The sequence below is a fragment of the Ornithorhynchus anatinus genome, chromosome 4, assembly GCF_004115215.2.
Source record: "Ornithorhynchus anatinus isolate Pmale09 chromosome 4, mOrnAna1.pri.v4, whole genome shotgun sequence".
NCBI lineage: Eukaryota > Metazoa > Chordata > Mammalia > Monotremata > Ornithorhynchidae > Ornithorhynchus > Ornithorhynchus anatinus.
The window spans coordinates 77,693,748-77,710,204 of NC_041731.1; positions in this window are offsets into that span (position 1 = coordinate 77,693,748).

A 16,457-nucleotide genomic window follows, 5' to 3' on the forward strand; every position below is an offset into this window, starting at 1 on the left:
ACCCCCCCTCTGCTCGTCCCCCTTCCTCTCCCCTCAGCATTGTGCTCATTTGTATATATTATTACCTTATTTATTTTGTTAATGAGGTGTACATCCCCTTGATTCTATTTATATTGATGATGTTGTCTTGTTTTTGTTTTATTCTGTTTTGCTCGGCCGTCTGTCTCCCCCGATTAGACTGTGTGCCCGTCACTGGGCAGTGATTGTCTCTGTTGCCAAATTGTACATTCCGAGCCCTTAGTACAGTGCTCTGCACATAGTAAGCACTCAGTAAATACTATTGAATGAATGAAAGCAATAAGAGTGTATGAAATGGGTACACAAGCACCTTGACTCTGAAGTGACAGATGTAGGTTAGGAAATAGGGAGCTGAGAAATCAGTCACGGAAGGCTCCTAGAGAAGATGTTATTTCAGTAGAGCTATGAAGATGAGAGTCGTGGCCTTATTTTTTTGATTCTCTTTTTGTGGTGTTTGTCAAGAGCTTACTGTATGCCCGGCACTGTTCTAAGCTCTGGGGCAGATGCAAAGTAAACATATTGGACACAGTCAGTGTCCCATGTGGGACTCAGTCTTAATTCCCATTTTACAGATGAGGTAACTGAGGCACGGAGAAGTGAAGTGACTTGTCCGAGGTCCCACAGCAGACAAGTGGCGGAGCTGGGATTAGAACCCAGGTCTTTCTGGCTCCCAGCCCCATGCTCTATCCACTAGACCATTCATTCATTCATTGTCTTATTTACTGAACACCTACTGTGTGTGGAGCACTGTACTAGGTGCTTGGGAGACTACAATGTAACAATAAACAGATAAGTTCCTTTCCCAAAACAAGCTTACAGTCTAGAGGTGGACCATGATGCTTCTCATCTTGTCTGCCAGATATAAAGGGAGACGAAGCACTGATCAGATAGAAGGGTGTGAGCAAGGGGTCACAGGTGGAGGAGGAGAGCGGGAGGCAGAGCACTCCTAGCTAGACTAGAATTGCCCCCCAACCAACCAAACCTTCAGAGTCACTTGGAAGCAGAAATCCTGCACCAGAGTGATCATGGTTGGGGAGAAAATGTCTGGTTCCAGGAATAATAATAATAACTGTGGAATGTATTAACCACTTACCAGGTGGAAGGCACTGTACTAAGCCCTGGGGGAGATACAAGATAATCAGGTTGGACACACTCCCTGTCCCACATGGAGCTCCCAGTCTTCATCCCCATTTTACAGATGAGGGAACTGAGGCCCAGAGAAGTGAAGTCATTATGCCCAAGGCCACACAGCCGACAAGTGGTGGAGCTGGGATTAGAACCTCAGTCCTCTGACCCCCAGGCCTGTGCTCTTTCCACTAGGCCATGCTGCTTCTTGAAAGCAGGGCAGAGGTGAAACACCACACACCTGTCTGTTCTGGCAAAGTCGAAGAATTAGTCACCGCCCTCAAGGAGCTAAGATGTCTTTCCGAAGCCGCAACCTGCTAGTTACTTTAAGATTGAGGTTAAATGTTTCAGGTAATAGATCAGCACGGGTAAAAAAAAAATCCTTAGAGTCGTGTATAGTATTCCATTCTTAACAGTGGCTGTTATCTGATGAAGCGATTAGATGTAAGCATGGTAAGTAAAATCACACCACGGTTAAGAAAATTTTGAGTTCTATTTTGGACTTGAGCCAATTAACAAAATGGCTCTCCTAATAATAATGATAGTAATTATTAGGGCTTTCTCTGTGACAATTCACTGTGCTAGCACTGTGGTAAATTAAGATAAACCAATCAGACATGGTCCCTGTCCTGCACAAGACTCACAACCTAATGGTTCTTCTGCCTCAATTCCACTGTCGATCAAATCCCTAGTTGATAGGAAGGTGTGTGGGTATATATATATATGCATATATTACAAGTATGTGTGTGTATATATATGTGTGTGTGTATATATGTCTTTCCCAATCCATCAGTGGTACCTTTTGAATGCTTACCTTGTGCAATGGAGTTGGAAGACACTGTCCCTGCCCTTTCCCCATTTATAATGCTCTTCTTTAGCTCTTCAACAGTAGTGCTATTGAATGCTAATGCTTTTACATGCAGAACTGATTTTGAGGTGGCGATAGCAATGTTTGTCTTCTTTAAGCACGTCCCTTTCCCTCACTTTGAAATACTTTGATAATAATAATGATAATGGTATTCGTTAAGCACTTACTATGTGCCAAGTACTGTTCTAAGTGCTGGGGTAGATATACAGTAGTCAGATTTGTACCACATGGGGCTCTCAGTCCTAATCATTTTACAGATGAGGTAACGGAAGCACAGAGAAGTTAAGTGGCTTGTCCAAGGTCCCACAGCAGACAACTCGTGGAGCCAGGATTAGAAACCATGTCCTCAGACTCCCAAGCCTGTGCTCTTTCCACTAAGCCATGCTGCTTGTGCCTCTTTTCTAAAACAGGTTGTGGAAGATAGCATTTTGGAAAATTAGTAGTTTTTTTACATATAGAAACAAAAACATTAATTCAACATCTTTTATTGTTGGCCTTTATTTACCCTGTTTGATCTTGCAACTGTATTTACTGTTTTCAATTGCTGTCTTATTCATTCATTCATATTTATTGAGCGCTTATTGTGTGCAAAACACTGTACTCAGTGGTTGAGATAGTACACTGTAACAACAAATAAATGCAATCCTGCCCACAATGAGCTCACAGTCTAGAGGAAGAGACAAACTTTAATATAAATAGATAAACTCTGATCAGATTCATATTGCTTTGGTCAGTTTTGGAGATCTTGGAAATGGATAAATCCCCTTTACCTCATTTGTTATGGGAAATGTACAGTTTCGCACTCTCTCAGCACTTGTCATGAATCAATTCAGACTGCTAAGTGGAGGGAAACAACATCTGTGGGTATATATATGGTTAAGCCCTTATAAAAGTGCTACTAGCATCAAGATGGGAGTGTCAGTTGTTTTTCCCTCCTGGAACATATTCATTCAATCATATTTATTGAGCACTTACTATGTGCAGAGCACTGTACTAATAATAATAATAATAATAATGTTGGTATTTGTTAAGCGCTTACTATGTGCCAAGCACTGTTCTAAGCGCTGGGGTAGACATAGGGGAATCAGGTTGTCCCACGTGGGGCTCACAGTCTTAATCCCCATTTTACAGATGAGGGAACTGAGGCACAGAGAAGTGAAGTGACTTGCCCACAGTCACACAGCCGACAAGTGGCAGAGCTGGGATTCGAACTCATGAGCCCTGACTCCAAAGCCCGTGCTCTTTCCACTGAGCCACGCTGCTTCTCCAAGTGCTACTAGGCACTTGGAATGTACAATTCGGCAACAGACAGAGACAATCCCTGCCCAGTAATAGGCTCACATGGCCCAAGTAATGTAGCAACTTTCAGAATTGACAGTTTGTTAATTATCCATGGAAGTGGAGTCTAATTATGAAGCTGTTCAGGCCTCCATTGGAGACATAACTGAGTGCTTATTCTTTCAGTGTGGGTGAGATACATTACGCAGAATCCCCAGGGAATGCAACCCAATCAGCAAGCCGGACAGAACTATTCATTCATTCGATAGTATTTATTGAGCACTTACTATGTGCAGAGCACTGTACTAAGCGCTTGGAATGTAAAGTTCGGCAACAGTTAGAGACAATCCCTGCCCAGTGATGGGCTCACAGTCAAATCAGGAGAGAGATTCCAGGTAGTACTCCCCTGCTGCAGGTGTACATCCCATTCTCTCTCCCGGCTGACTCATTTCCTGCCAATTGCGCTTCTCCATCTGGGGAATGGTGAGTCCATATGCTTGGCCCTAAGAAAGCCTGAGTATTTATGGAAGTTCTGTGTGTGAGTTAACTAGCACAGTGTAAGCATTGGACTCTGGTCCAAAATCGCCTGTCCACACTGCCTTTCCCTGTGTACTAGACTAAATTTCTTGCCTTAGCTTTGGGGATTTTCAAGAGATTGTAAAGACTGTGAGATTGTCCCTTCTTCCTCCAACAGTAACACCAGTTCCCTGGCTCTTTTTGAATGTCAATAGTAATGCCCACCCTTTGGTTGAGACCTAGATTCCAAAGAGCCTGAAGTCCAATCATGTAGTTGTTTAGAAGCTGAATAATTTGGCCAAAGCAAATTTTTCCCACTGGACCAAAACTTGCTTCAGGGTGAGGTATGAAATTCCCCTCTGTTCTGTCCAACAGGGAGCTGTTTGTATGATGTGTATTCCCTATTTTGAGTTTCAAAGCTGTAGCATCAAAACTGGCTTCGTACTGTCTCAGATTCCAATTGGAGTTGCTGAAATGCCCAGCATTTTTAATATGAAATTTATTAAGCACTTTCTCTCTGACAGTCACTCTTCTAAGTGGTGGGATAGATGCAAAGTAATCAGATTGGACCCAGTCCATGTTCCATATGGGAATCACAGTCTTAATCCCCATTTTACAGATGAGGTAAGTGAGGCACAAAGAAGTACAGTGACTTGCCCAAGCTTACAGCAGCAGACAAGTGGCAGAGCAGGATTAGAGCCCAGATCCTTCTGACTCTCACGCCCATGCTCTATCCTCTAGGCCAAGCTGCTTCTCTTGGCCCTGCTACCTAAATAGCTGATAAAAAACGGTTTGATAGGAGTAGGATCCCACAGCTAGAAAAATCACAAAATAAAGAATTCATCCTCTTATATATAATGCTAGCCCTTCAGACTCATTCCTACCTCCTCCAAGAGGCCTTCCCAGACTGAGCTCCCCTTTTCCCTCTGTTCCCTCTACCCACCCCTTCACCTCTCTGCAGCTAAACCCTCTTCTCCCCGCTTTCCCTCTGCTCCGCCCCCTCTCCCGTCCCATCCCCTCAGCACTGTACTCGTCCGCTCAACTGTATATATCTTCATTACCCTATTTATTTTGTTAATGAGCTGTACATAACCCTGATTCTCTTTATTTGCTATTGTTTTAATGAGATGTTCTTCCCCTTGATTTGATTTATTGCCATTGTTCTTGTCTGTCCGTCTCCCCCGATTAAACCGTAAGCCCCTCAAAGGGCAGGGACTGTATCTGTTACCGATTTGTACATTCCAAGCGCTTAGTACAGTGCTCTGCACATAGTAAGCGCTCAATAAATACTATTGAATGAATGAATTAATACTTGAGCCCTGTATTCAGTCAATCAGTTGTATTTATTCAGCACTTACTGTGTGCAGACCACTGTATTAAGTGCTTGGGAGAGTACAATATGCCAATAAAATACACATTTCCTGCCTACACTGAGCTTACAGTCAAGAAGGGGAGACAGACATGGGCTAGAGGTTGGCAGTGAGATAGACGATATAGAGATAGGTTGGCATTAGAGGAGGGTAGTGTGAAGTGAGGTAGGATGGGGCAAGATGATTGATTGCTATAAAGCCAGAGGTTTATAGCTGTTGGTTCAGTGGAAGCAGCGTGGCCTAGAGGAAAGAGCCCCGGATTCTAATTCCTGCTCCGCCACTTGCCTGCATTGTAACCTGGGTAATTCACTTCACTTCTCTGGGCCTCAGTTTCCTCATCTGCAAAATGGAGATTCAATACCTGTTCTCCCCCCTACTTAAACTCTTAGCCCTATGTGGGATAGGGACCGTGTCCAACCTGATTATCTTGTCTCTACTCCAAGTCTAGGATGATATTTAACATGAAGTAAGCGCCTAACAAATCCACTGAAAGAAAAGGAACTCTGGGATCCAGGAGGTTTTTTTTTCCTTTTATGTTATTCATTAAGCGCTATGTGCCATATATTGTGCTAGGTTCTGGGGTAGATACAAGCTAATCAGGTTAGACACAGTCCCTGTTCCACATAGGGCTCACAGTCTCAATCACCATTTTACAGATGAGGTAACTGAGACACAGAGAAGTGCCCAAGGTCTCACAACAGAAAAGTTGCTGAATTAGTTTTAGAAACCCATCAAAGGGCAGGGACTATCTTTATCTGTTACCGATTTGTACATTCCAAGCGCTTAGTACAGAGCTCTGCACATAGTAAGCGCTCAATAAATACTATTGAATGAACTCAGGTCCTTCCGACTCCCAGGCCTCGTGAGTTGAGGGGAAGGATTGGCGGAGGGCGGTGGAGGTGGCTCTGAAAAGTGGGGATTAATCAATCCATCAGTGGAATTTATTAAATGCTTACTATTAGCAGAGCACTTTATTAAGCTCTTGGGAGAGTTCAATACAAGAGAATTAGTGGACACATTCACTGACCAGAACAAGCTTACAGTCTAAAGATACCTGCCAGAGCTATGGCATCAGCTGTAAAGAACCACCTGGTGGGGTTCTGTGAGTTGCCCAAGATCACATAGCAGCCAAGTGGCAGAGCAAGGATTAGAACTCAGATCCTTTTGACTTCCGGGCCCGTGCTCTATCCACCCGGTCACGCTACTTCTTTAGTACTTACTGTGTGCAGAGCAGTGCACCGATTATTCTGTAAGTTCCCTTGGGGCAGGGATCGTGACTACCAAGCAAGTGCTCTGAGTTCAAGAAATATCATTGATTGACTTGATTTATTGAAAAAGGTGAAACTGTTCCTTCCTATCAAAGGTGCTCAGATTAGCTTGAGGTCATTTATTCATTCATTCAATAGTATTTATTGAGCGCTTACTATGTGCAGAGCCCTGTACTAAGCACTTGGAATGTACAAATCGGTAACAGATAGAGACAGTCCCTGCCCTTTGACGGGCTTACGGTCTAATCGGGGGAGACGGACAGACGAGAACAATAGCAATAAATAGAATCGAGGGGATGAACATCTCATTAAAACAATAGCAAATAAATAGAATCAAGGCGATGTACATTTCATTAACAAAATAGGGTAATGAAAATATATACAGTTGAGCAGACGAGTACAGTGCCGAGGGGATGGGATGGGAAGGGAGGGGGGAGGAGCAGAGGGAAATGGGGGGAGAAGAGGGTTTAGCTGTGGAGAGGTGAAGGGGGGGCGGTAGAGGGAGCAGAGGGAGAAGGGGAGCTCAGTCTGGGAAGGCCTCTTGGAGGAGGTGAGCTGTAAGTAGGGTTTTGAAGAGGGGAAGAGAACGAGTTTGGCGGAGGTGAGGAGGGAGGGCGTTCCAGGACCGCGGGAGGACGTGGCCCAGGGGTCGACGGCGGGATGGGCGAGACCGAGCGGAGCGTGCGGGGTGGGCAGTGGAAAGAGAGAAGGGAGGAGAGGTAGGCGGGGGCAAGGTGATGGAGAGCCTTGAAGCCTAGAGTGAGAAGGTCACCAGCGGGACCAATCCCAATTCCATTCCCAATCCCAGTGAGAATCTCGAAAAATCTTGAAAAATAGCTCCCTTGGGCGGGGACAGCTGCAACAGCCATCAAGGACCACCCCCTGCTGAATTATAGCACCACGCCATAGAATCCACACCATTGTCAGCGGTCACTGCTGTGGTCACTTTGGCCATAAATGGATCCCGCAAGTCAAAAACCTTTGCGTGCTCTTCAGAGTGTGCTGCATCTCTGCCTGCTTCCTCCTTCGCAAGATCACTAACATCCGCCCTTTCCTCTCCATCCAAAATGCTACCACAATAATCCAATCCCTTATCCTACCCCGCCTGGATTACTGCATCAGCCTCCTTGCCGACCGCCCAGTCTCCTGTCTCTCCCCACTCCAGTCCATATTTCGCTCTGCTGCCCGGATCATTTTTCTACAAAAACATTCAGAACATGTTTCCCCCACTCCTCAAGAACCTCCAGTGCTTGCCCATCCATCTCTGCATCTTAGAAAAAACCCCTCACCCTTGGCTTTAAAGCACTCAATCACCTTGCCCCCTCCTACGTCACCTTCCTACTCTCCTACTACAGCCCGGCCCACAACTTTCACTCCTCTAATGCCATCCTACTCACTGTACCTAGATCTCCTCTATCTATCTCTGACCCTCATCTTGCCTCTGGCATGGAATTCATTCGATAGTATTTGAGCGCTTACTATGGGCAGAGCACTGTCCTAAGCGCTTGGAATGTACAAATCGGTAACAGATACAGTCCCTGCCCTTTGAGGGGCTTACAGTCTAATAGGAATGCCCTCCCTCCTCATACCCAACAGACAATGACTCTCCCCCGCTTCAAAGTCTCACTGAAGGCACATCTCCTTCAAGAGGCCTTCCCTAAGTCCTCCTTTCATCTTCTCCTGCTCCTGTCTGCGACACCCTGACTTGCTCCCTTTATTCATCCCCCTTCCCACAGCATTTATGGACATAACTGTGATATATTAATGCCGTCTCCCCCTCTAGATGTAAGCTCATTGTGGGCAGGGAATGTGACTATTGTTGTATTGTACTCTCCCAGGCACTTACTACACTGCTCTGCGCACAATAAGTGTTCAATAAATACCTTTCAATAAATGAATGAATATTATTATTATTGAGGTAATATAGGAAGAGACGAATGATTGAGTGTTTTAAAACCAATGGTAAGGAGTTTGTTGTGGAGGTAAATAGGAAACCACTTGAGGTTCTTGAGGATTGGGGAGATGTGGACAGGACAGGGATCATCTATTATAGCAGTGAATTGAATGCAAACATTAGAGCACTGTACTAAACATTTAAGGAAATACATTAGGAATTATTATTCATGTTGCCTGACCTCAAAGAGCTTACAGTCTAGTCAGGGAAACAGGCCAAAAAAAACATTACAGGCAGAAGGAAGAAACAGAGTATATGGGATACATACATAAGTCTTACTGTGGGTTGTGAGTACTTCAGAACTTAGGTCGTGAGGAAGGGTTATAAAGGCACTTGGGGACTATAAAGTGGGGAGATCAGAAATTAACTGCATTATTTTGTATTGTGGTATTTGGTAAACACTTACTATGTGCCAGGCACTGCTCTAAGCACTGGAATAGATACAAGGTAATCGGGTTTGACAGAGTCCCAGCCCCACACGGCTCTCAGTCTTAATCCCCATTTTACAGATGAGGTAACTGAGGCCTAAAGAAGTTAAGTGACTTGCCCAAGATCACATAGCAGCCAAGTGGCAGAGCGAGGATTAGAACTCAGATCCTTCTGACTTCCAGGCCCGTGCTCTATCCACTAGGTCACGCTACTTCTTTAGTACTTACTGTGTGCAGAGCAGTGCGCCGATTATTCTGTAAGTTCCCCTTGGGCAGGGATCGTGACTACCAAGCAAGTGCTCTGGGCTCAATAAATATCATTGATCGATTGACTTGATTTATTGAAAAAGGTGAAACTGTTCCTACTTATCGAAGGTGCTCAGATTAGCTTGAGGTCACCAGGGTCCACCAGATTTGGGCAGTGGGGTGGCACACCCGTCTCTGCTTCCTCACCTTCCCATTTGTCTTTTGGAAGGCTGTGGAGGTTGAAAGGGAGCAAATGTGTTTGGCATTATGAGCTTCAGCTGGTGTAAAGGCCTCAAAATGCAGATGGTGAGAGGGAACGATCTCACCACGGTTTTCTAACACAGACATGCCTGACCGACTGGCTAGACGTGTGGTTTATCCGAGCAGTGGAGTCCTGGTGCATAAAATGCCCTAGCAAAGACGTCCAGGACCTGTTAATTTTTAAGCACACCTGCTGAACTCCTTTCAGAAAGAAGGAAGCCGTGAACTTGGGGGTGAAGGTTTTAGAAGAGGCAGATTCCATCTCCTACCTCTGACTAATCAGGCAGAAATGAACATGCTACAGTAGCCTGCTGCCTGAGGGCATTTCTCCCACCCAAGAACCTCTGGCTTACGATGACCCATGTAAACATCTATTGCTATTTGATCGAGTGCTTACTTTGGGCAAAACACTGAACTAGATTAGATACCCAATAATCAGTGAGACTATCAATCAATTGATCATATTTATTAAGCATTTAGTGTGTGCAGAACACTGTGCTAGCATTTGGGAGAATACAATATAACAGAATTGACAGATACATGATAATAATAATGTTGGTATTTATTAAGTGCTTACTCTGTGCAGAGCACTGTTCTAAGCGCTGGGGTAGATATAGGGTAATCAGGTTGTCTCACGTGAGACTCACAGCCTTCATCCCCATTTTACAGATGAGGTAACTGAGGCACAGAGAAGTTGTGTCTTGCCCATAGTCACACAGCTGACAGGTGGCAGAGGAGGGATTCGAACCCATAACCTCTGACTCCCAAGCCCGGGCTCTTTCCACTAAGCCACACTGCTTCCCATGCATGTCCCAAAAGGAGTTTGTGGTCTAGAGGAATGGTGGTCCTGAGACTACCATTTTAGGACTAAGCTGACCGATTTTAAAGAAGAAACATAAAAGGGGGATAATGGCTAGAGCCTTCTGGGAATCAGAAGGACCTGGATTCTAATCCTGGCTCCGCCACTTGTCTGCTGTGTGAATTTGGGCAAGTCACTTAATTTCTCGGTGCCTCCATTACCTAATCTGTAAAATGGGGTTTAAGATTGTGAGCCCCACATGGGACATGGACTGTATCCAAATTAATCAGCTTGTATTCACCCCAGTGCTTAGTACAGTGCCTGGCACATGCCAAGCGCTTAACAAATAGCATAAAATAAGTTAAAAGGAACTTGTGACATCATACCACCCATCGTCCCATGCCCTGTGGCTTTCAAACCTGCCTCGTGGCATCCTACCTTTCCAGAATCTCTTCTTCAGAAGAGCAACTCCTCCTGTGATTGCTGACTGTGATACCAGACTGGCCCGCCTGTGAAAAGAGCCTAGAGGTCTTGGGTTTGCCCTCTGCACTCTTGTTCTGGATCTGGTGTGTTGTCAAGGTCGCATTTGCTTTGTTGCATTTTGGTCTTACACTGCTCTGGGAATTTTTGTTTTACTGGAATTTGTTTAGCACTTACTTTGTGCCAGACATGACCAATGAGGTAGGTACAAGATAGTCGGGTTGGACGCAGTCCAGGTCCCACATCCCACATGGGCCTCACAACCTTAATTCGATATCAGTTCCGGGTTATTCCATGACATTTTAGGATCAATGGTATTTATGGAGTTCTTGCTGTGTGTAGAACATTGTAGTTAGTGCTTAGTAAGCACTTGGGAGAGTACGGTATAATACAGTGGAAGCAGCATGGATCAGTGGAGAGAGTATGGGCCTGGGAATCAGAAGGACCTGGGTTCTAATCCTGACTCTGCCAGTTGCTCGCTGTGTCACCCTGGGCAAGTCACTTAACTTCTCTGGTTCAGTTATGACTACAAAATGGGGATACCTATTCTCTCTCCTACTTAGACTGTGAGCCTCATGTGGGACAAGGACTGCACTGTACCTGACCCAGCTCTTAGAACAGTATTTGACACATAGTAAGTGCTTAATACATACCATAAAAGAAAGAAAAGAAAGAAATACCATAAAAAAATTTAAAATAACAGTCGGTAGACACATTACCTGACCAATATCTTTCTGTGGGCAACACAGTGTACTGAGCAGTTTCCAGGCTGCACCAAATTTACTGAAGGTGTCAAAACCTTTTTTCAGTTCCGCTAACAAATAGGTCAACGATGCTGCTGTTCCCTGCCCTTTTCCTGTACTGGTTGTGCAGCAGATTTCACATCTGCTGGGCTAAGCGACCATCTAAAGTTACACTGTGATTCTGGGAACTTCTGCTTATTAATACTTTCCTAGTAGAGCCGGTCAATATATCCCGGCTAGGATTATGCCGGCAGTGGAGACCAGTTGACTGCATGTTGTCCTCTCTGTCAAATTTATCTGCTTTTGCTTGAAAGATGATAGTACTAATGATACTTATTGAGCATCTTCTGAGCATCACTTTCCAGTGGCTTCTTCCCCACTGCTTTCAAACACGCTCATGTCTCCCCTATCCGAAAAAACCCTCCCGGTACCCCAGTTATTGCCCCGTTTCCCTCTTATCATTCCTCTTCAAACACTTCGAAAGAGTCTTCTCTACCCACCGCTTCCACTTCATCTCCTCTAATTCTCTCCTTGATCACCTCCAATCTGGTTTCCATCCCTTTCACTCCTGGTTGTCCTTTGCGTCAGGCAGTCAACTGTGTTTATTTGGCACTTACTGTGTGTACTCTACTGGGTGCTTGGGAAAGTACAATATAGCAATTTAACAGACACATTTCCTGCCCACAGTGAGACTGCAGAGTAGAAGATGAGCTTACAATCTCATATCTATAAGAACACGCCTGTCTCCTTTTCAGGCTCCTCCTCTGCTTCCCACCATCTGTCAGCGGGGGTCCCTCAAACCTCAATTCTGGGTCTCCGCTATTCCCCATCTCCACCCACTCCCTTGGAGGACTCCCATGGCTTCCATCTCTATGAAGATGATTACCAAATTTACCTCTGCAGTCCTGACCTCTCCTTCTCTACCATCTCTTCTTTCCTCCTGCCTTCAGGACATCTCTACCTGGATGTCCCACTGACATCTCAAACTAAACCTGCCCAAAAAAGAACTTATCTTCCCACTCAAACCGTGTCATCCCGCTGATTTTCCCGTCACTGTAGCAATATCACTATTCTCCCTATCTCACAAACCCATAACTTTAGTGTTGTCCTTGACTCATCTCTCTCATACAACCCACATATTCAATCTGTCAATAAAATCCTGTCAGTTCTACTTTCACAGTATCACTAAAATCTGCCCTTTCCTCTCCATCCAAACTGCTCCTATGCTGATCCAAGCACTTATCATGTCTCATCTTGATTACTGCACCAGCTTCCTCTTTGGACCTCCCTGCCTCCCGTGTCTCCGCACTATAGTCCTTACTTCACTCTATTGCCCAGATCAAGTCTCTCTAAAACCACTGTCAGTTCACATCTCCCAACTCCTCAAAAACCTCATTGGTTGCCAATTCACCTCCATGTCAAAATAAAAACTTACCATCAGCTTTAAAGCATTCAATCAGCTGACCCCTTCCTCTTATCTTTCTGATCTCCTACTACAATCCAGCTCACCAACTTCACTCCTCAATCACCAATCTATTCACTGTACCTCTATCTGCTGCTGATCCCCCATGGCCTATCTCTGGCCCGGAACTCCCTCCCCCTTCATATATAATAATGTTGGTATTTGTTAAGCGCTTACTATATGCAGAGCACTGTTCTAAACGCTGGGACATATGACAGACCACCACTCTCTCTGCCTTCAAAGACTTATCAAACTCTTCCAAGAGGCCTTCCCCAACTAAACCCTCTTTTTCATTGCTCCCTTGTCCTTAGATCCATACTCTTGACACTTGCTATTCACCCTACCTTTATCCCCACAGCATTTACGCGCATATCTGTAATTTATTTTACTGTCTCTCCCCATCTAGACTGTAAGCTCCAGGTTGCCAGAGAATATGTCTACCAATTTCTTGTATGGTACTCTCCCCAATGTTTAGTAAAGCGTTTTGCACACATTAAGCATTCTAACACCATTCATTGATTGGTTCACCGATTTTCCAAAGTGCTAAGGTGGTAGAATGGTACTGAGAAAGGAAAATGCCCTCAGGGGAGAAGATCAATTAATCAGGGAAAGCTTCCCGGAAGTGCAGGAAAGAGGGAGAGGGGAGTGTCAGATCCAGGCAGGAGGAAAGGCATGAGCAGACTTGAATGGTAGGAGATGATGATGATGATTTGTTAAACACTTACTATGTGTCAAGCACTGCTCTAAGCACTGGGGTAAATGCAAGGTAATGAGGTTAGATGCAGTCCCTGTCCCACATGAGGCTCGCAGTTTTAATCCCCGTTTTACAGATGAGTCAACTGAGGTTCAGAGAAGTGAGTTTCTCAAAGTCACAAAGCAGACAAGAGGCAGAGCCGGCATTAGAACTCAGATCCTTCTGACTCCCAGGCCCGAGCTCTATCCACTAGGCCATGCTGCCTCAGGAGATTCAGAGAGAGGCACAGTGAGAAGGTGAACTTGGGAAGAATGGAGAGTGTGAGGTGGAATATAATAGGAGGAGGAGGATTAGTCAATAATTTCCCCTTCACTGGGCAGCAGGTTGGATAGTATAGAATTAAGGTATTTTTCAACTATGACGCTCTCATTTCTTTCTTAATTGGACTTGAAGTCTTGGTCTATCCGGGGCAGGAGTCTGTGATCCGTGGGAAAGTTTGCTCTGTGGGGCGGAGAAGTGATGAATCATGGGTTGGATGTTGGCTGGCTTGCCTTCACTGGCCTTGGCGTTTCCTCCTGGGAGGAACGCGCTTTGTCCGGCAACATCTGGCCGGTGGGCGGCCTGTCTGGGGGCCAGTGGGAGGGATGGGAGTGTGGAGCGTGCTGGGTCCAGGGTGGACACTGCCCTTGCTCGGGCTGAGGCCCCATCAGCGACCCCTGAGTGCCAGGATTTCTGTTGACCATATTAAGCCAGCTCCTGCTAGTTTCCTTCCTCCTCTGCCTATCGATAATAATTTGGATATGTGTTAAGAGCCTACAAGGTGCCAGGCACTGTACTAAGTACTAGGGTAGATATGAGATAATCAGGTTGGTCACAGGGAGGGAGAACAGGTATAGAATCCCCATTTTACAGATGGGGAGCCTGAAGTGCAGAAAAGTTAAATAATAATAATAATAATGTTGGTATTTTTTAAGTGCTTACTATGTGCAGAGCACTGTTCTAAGCGCTGGGGGAGATACAGGGTAATCGGGTTGTCCCACGTGAGGCTCACAGTTAATCCCCATTTTACAGATGAGGTAACTGAGGCACAGAGAAGTGAAGTGACTCGCCCAAAGTCACACAGCTGACAAGTGGCAGAGCCGGGATTTGAACTCATGACCTCTGACACCCAGGCCCGGGCTCTCTCCACTGAGCCACGCTGCTTCTCTATGACTTGCCCAAGTTCACATGGTAGGTGAGGGATGGAGTTGGGATAAGAAACCAGGTCCCTTGACTCTCAATCCTGAACTCTTTCCACTAGGCCACACTGTTTCTCCTCTTCATCCTGCCCCTACTTCCCTTTCTGCAATTCCAAAATGGCAGCCTATCTCCATTTGCCACTTATTTGTTTTCTGAGCCAAGTATTGAAGGCGGCATGAGAAGCAGTGAGGAACGAAGCCCTCCTCCTACCTGGGGGCTCTTTCTCCCATTCCCCCCCTCCACCCTCCCGGGGTTTATCCCCTGGAAGATGAGGGGGTAGTCTATTGTTGCTTTAGTTTCCCCTTCTGGGTCAGGCCTGATGGAGTAACCCAAATTAGGCCCTAGTGAGCAGTCCAGCGTGCCCCAAGCCACCCGGAGGTAACCTTTACTGGAGTGGCCAAAGTCCAGGGGGCAACCAAGCTCACATACTGCAGACACAGGTGGGCAGACAGGCTCCGCAGCTCCGGGGGCAGAAACCCACCGGGCCGGAACTTCACCAATGGCACTGTGTAATAATAATAATAATGTTGGCATTTGTTAAGCGCTTACTATGTGCCGAGCACTGTTCTAAGCGCTGGGGTAGACACAGGGGAGTCAGGTTGTCCCACGTGGGGCTCACAGTCTTAATCCCCATTTTACAGATGAGGTAACAGGCAAAGAGAAGTTAAGTGACTTGCCCAAAGTCACACAGCTGCCAAGTGGCCGAGCCGGGATTCGAACCCATGATCTCTGACTCCAAAGCCCGTGCTCTTTCCACTGAGCCACGCTGTGTAGTGTTGCCCATATCCAATCTCCCTTTCCCTGCTTCTCACCAGCTCCAGGGTACAGGACTTTTTTTTTTTTCTCATGGTATTTATTAAGTACTTACTGTGTGTCAAAATGCTGTTCAAAGCACTAGGGTAGTCCCTGTCCCTCATGGGGCACCCAGTCTAAGTAGGAGGGAAAACAGATATCTCGGAAGGACCTGGGTTCTAATCCTGACTCTGCCACTTGTCTGCTGTGTGACCTTGGGAAAGTCACTTTACTTCTCTGGGCCTCAGTTACCTCATCTATAAAATGAGGATTAAGACTCTGAGTCCCATGTGGGACATGGACTGTGACCAGCCTGATTTGCCTGCATCTATCTCAGAGCCTAGTACAGTGCCTGGCACATAGTAAGCAGATAAATATTGTTATTATGTGACTTGCCCATGGTCACACAATAGACAAGTGGTGGACCTCAGATTAGAACCCAAGTTCTTCTGACTCTCAGACCCATGATCTATCCACTGGGCCACACTGCTTCTCCCCCTCATCCGAGGGCCTCCTACCTCACCTCCCTTCTCTCCTTCTACAACCCAACCGGCACACTTTGCTCCTCTGGTGTTAATCTCCTCACTGTGCCTCCATCTCGCCTGTCTCGCCGCCGACCCCGGCCCACATCCTACCTGTGGCCTGGAACGACCTCCCTCCTTAAATCTGCCAGACAATTGGTCTCCCCCCACCTTCAAAGCCTTATTGAAGGCACATCTCCTCCAGGAGGCCTTCCCAGACAAAGCCCCGCTTTTCCTCATCTCCCACTCCCTTCCACGTCACCTTGACTCTCTCCCTTTGCTCTTCTTCCCCCTCCCCACCCCACAGCACTTATGTATAAATCTGTAATTTTATTTGCTTATATTGATGTCTGCTTACTTGTATTGATGCCTGTTTCCCACCCAGACTGTGAGTT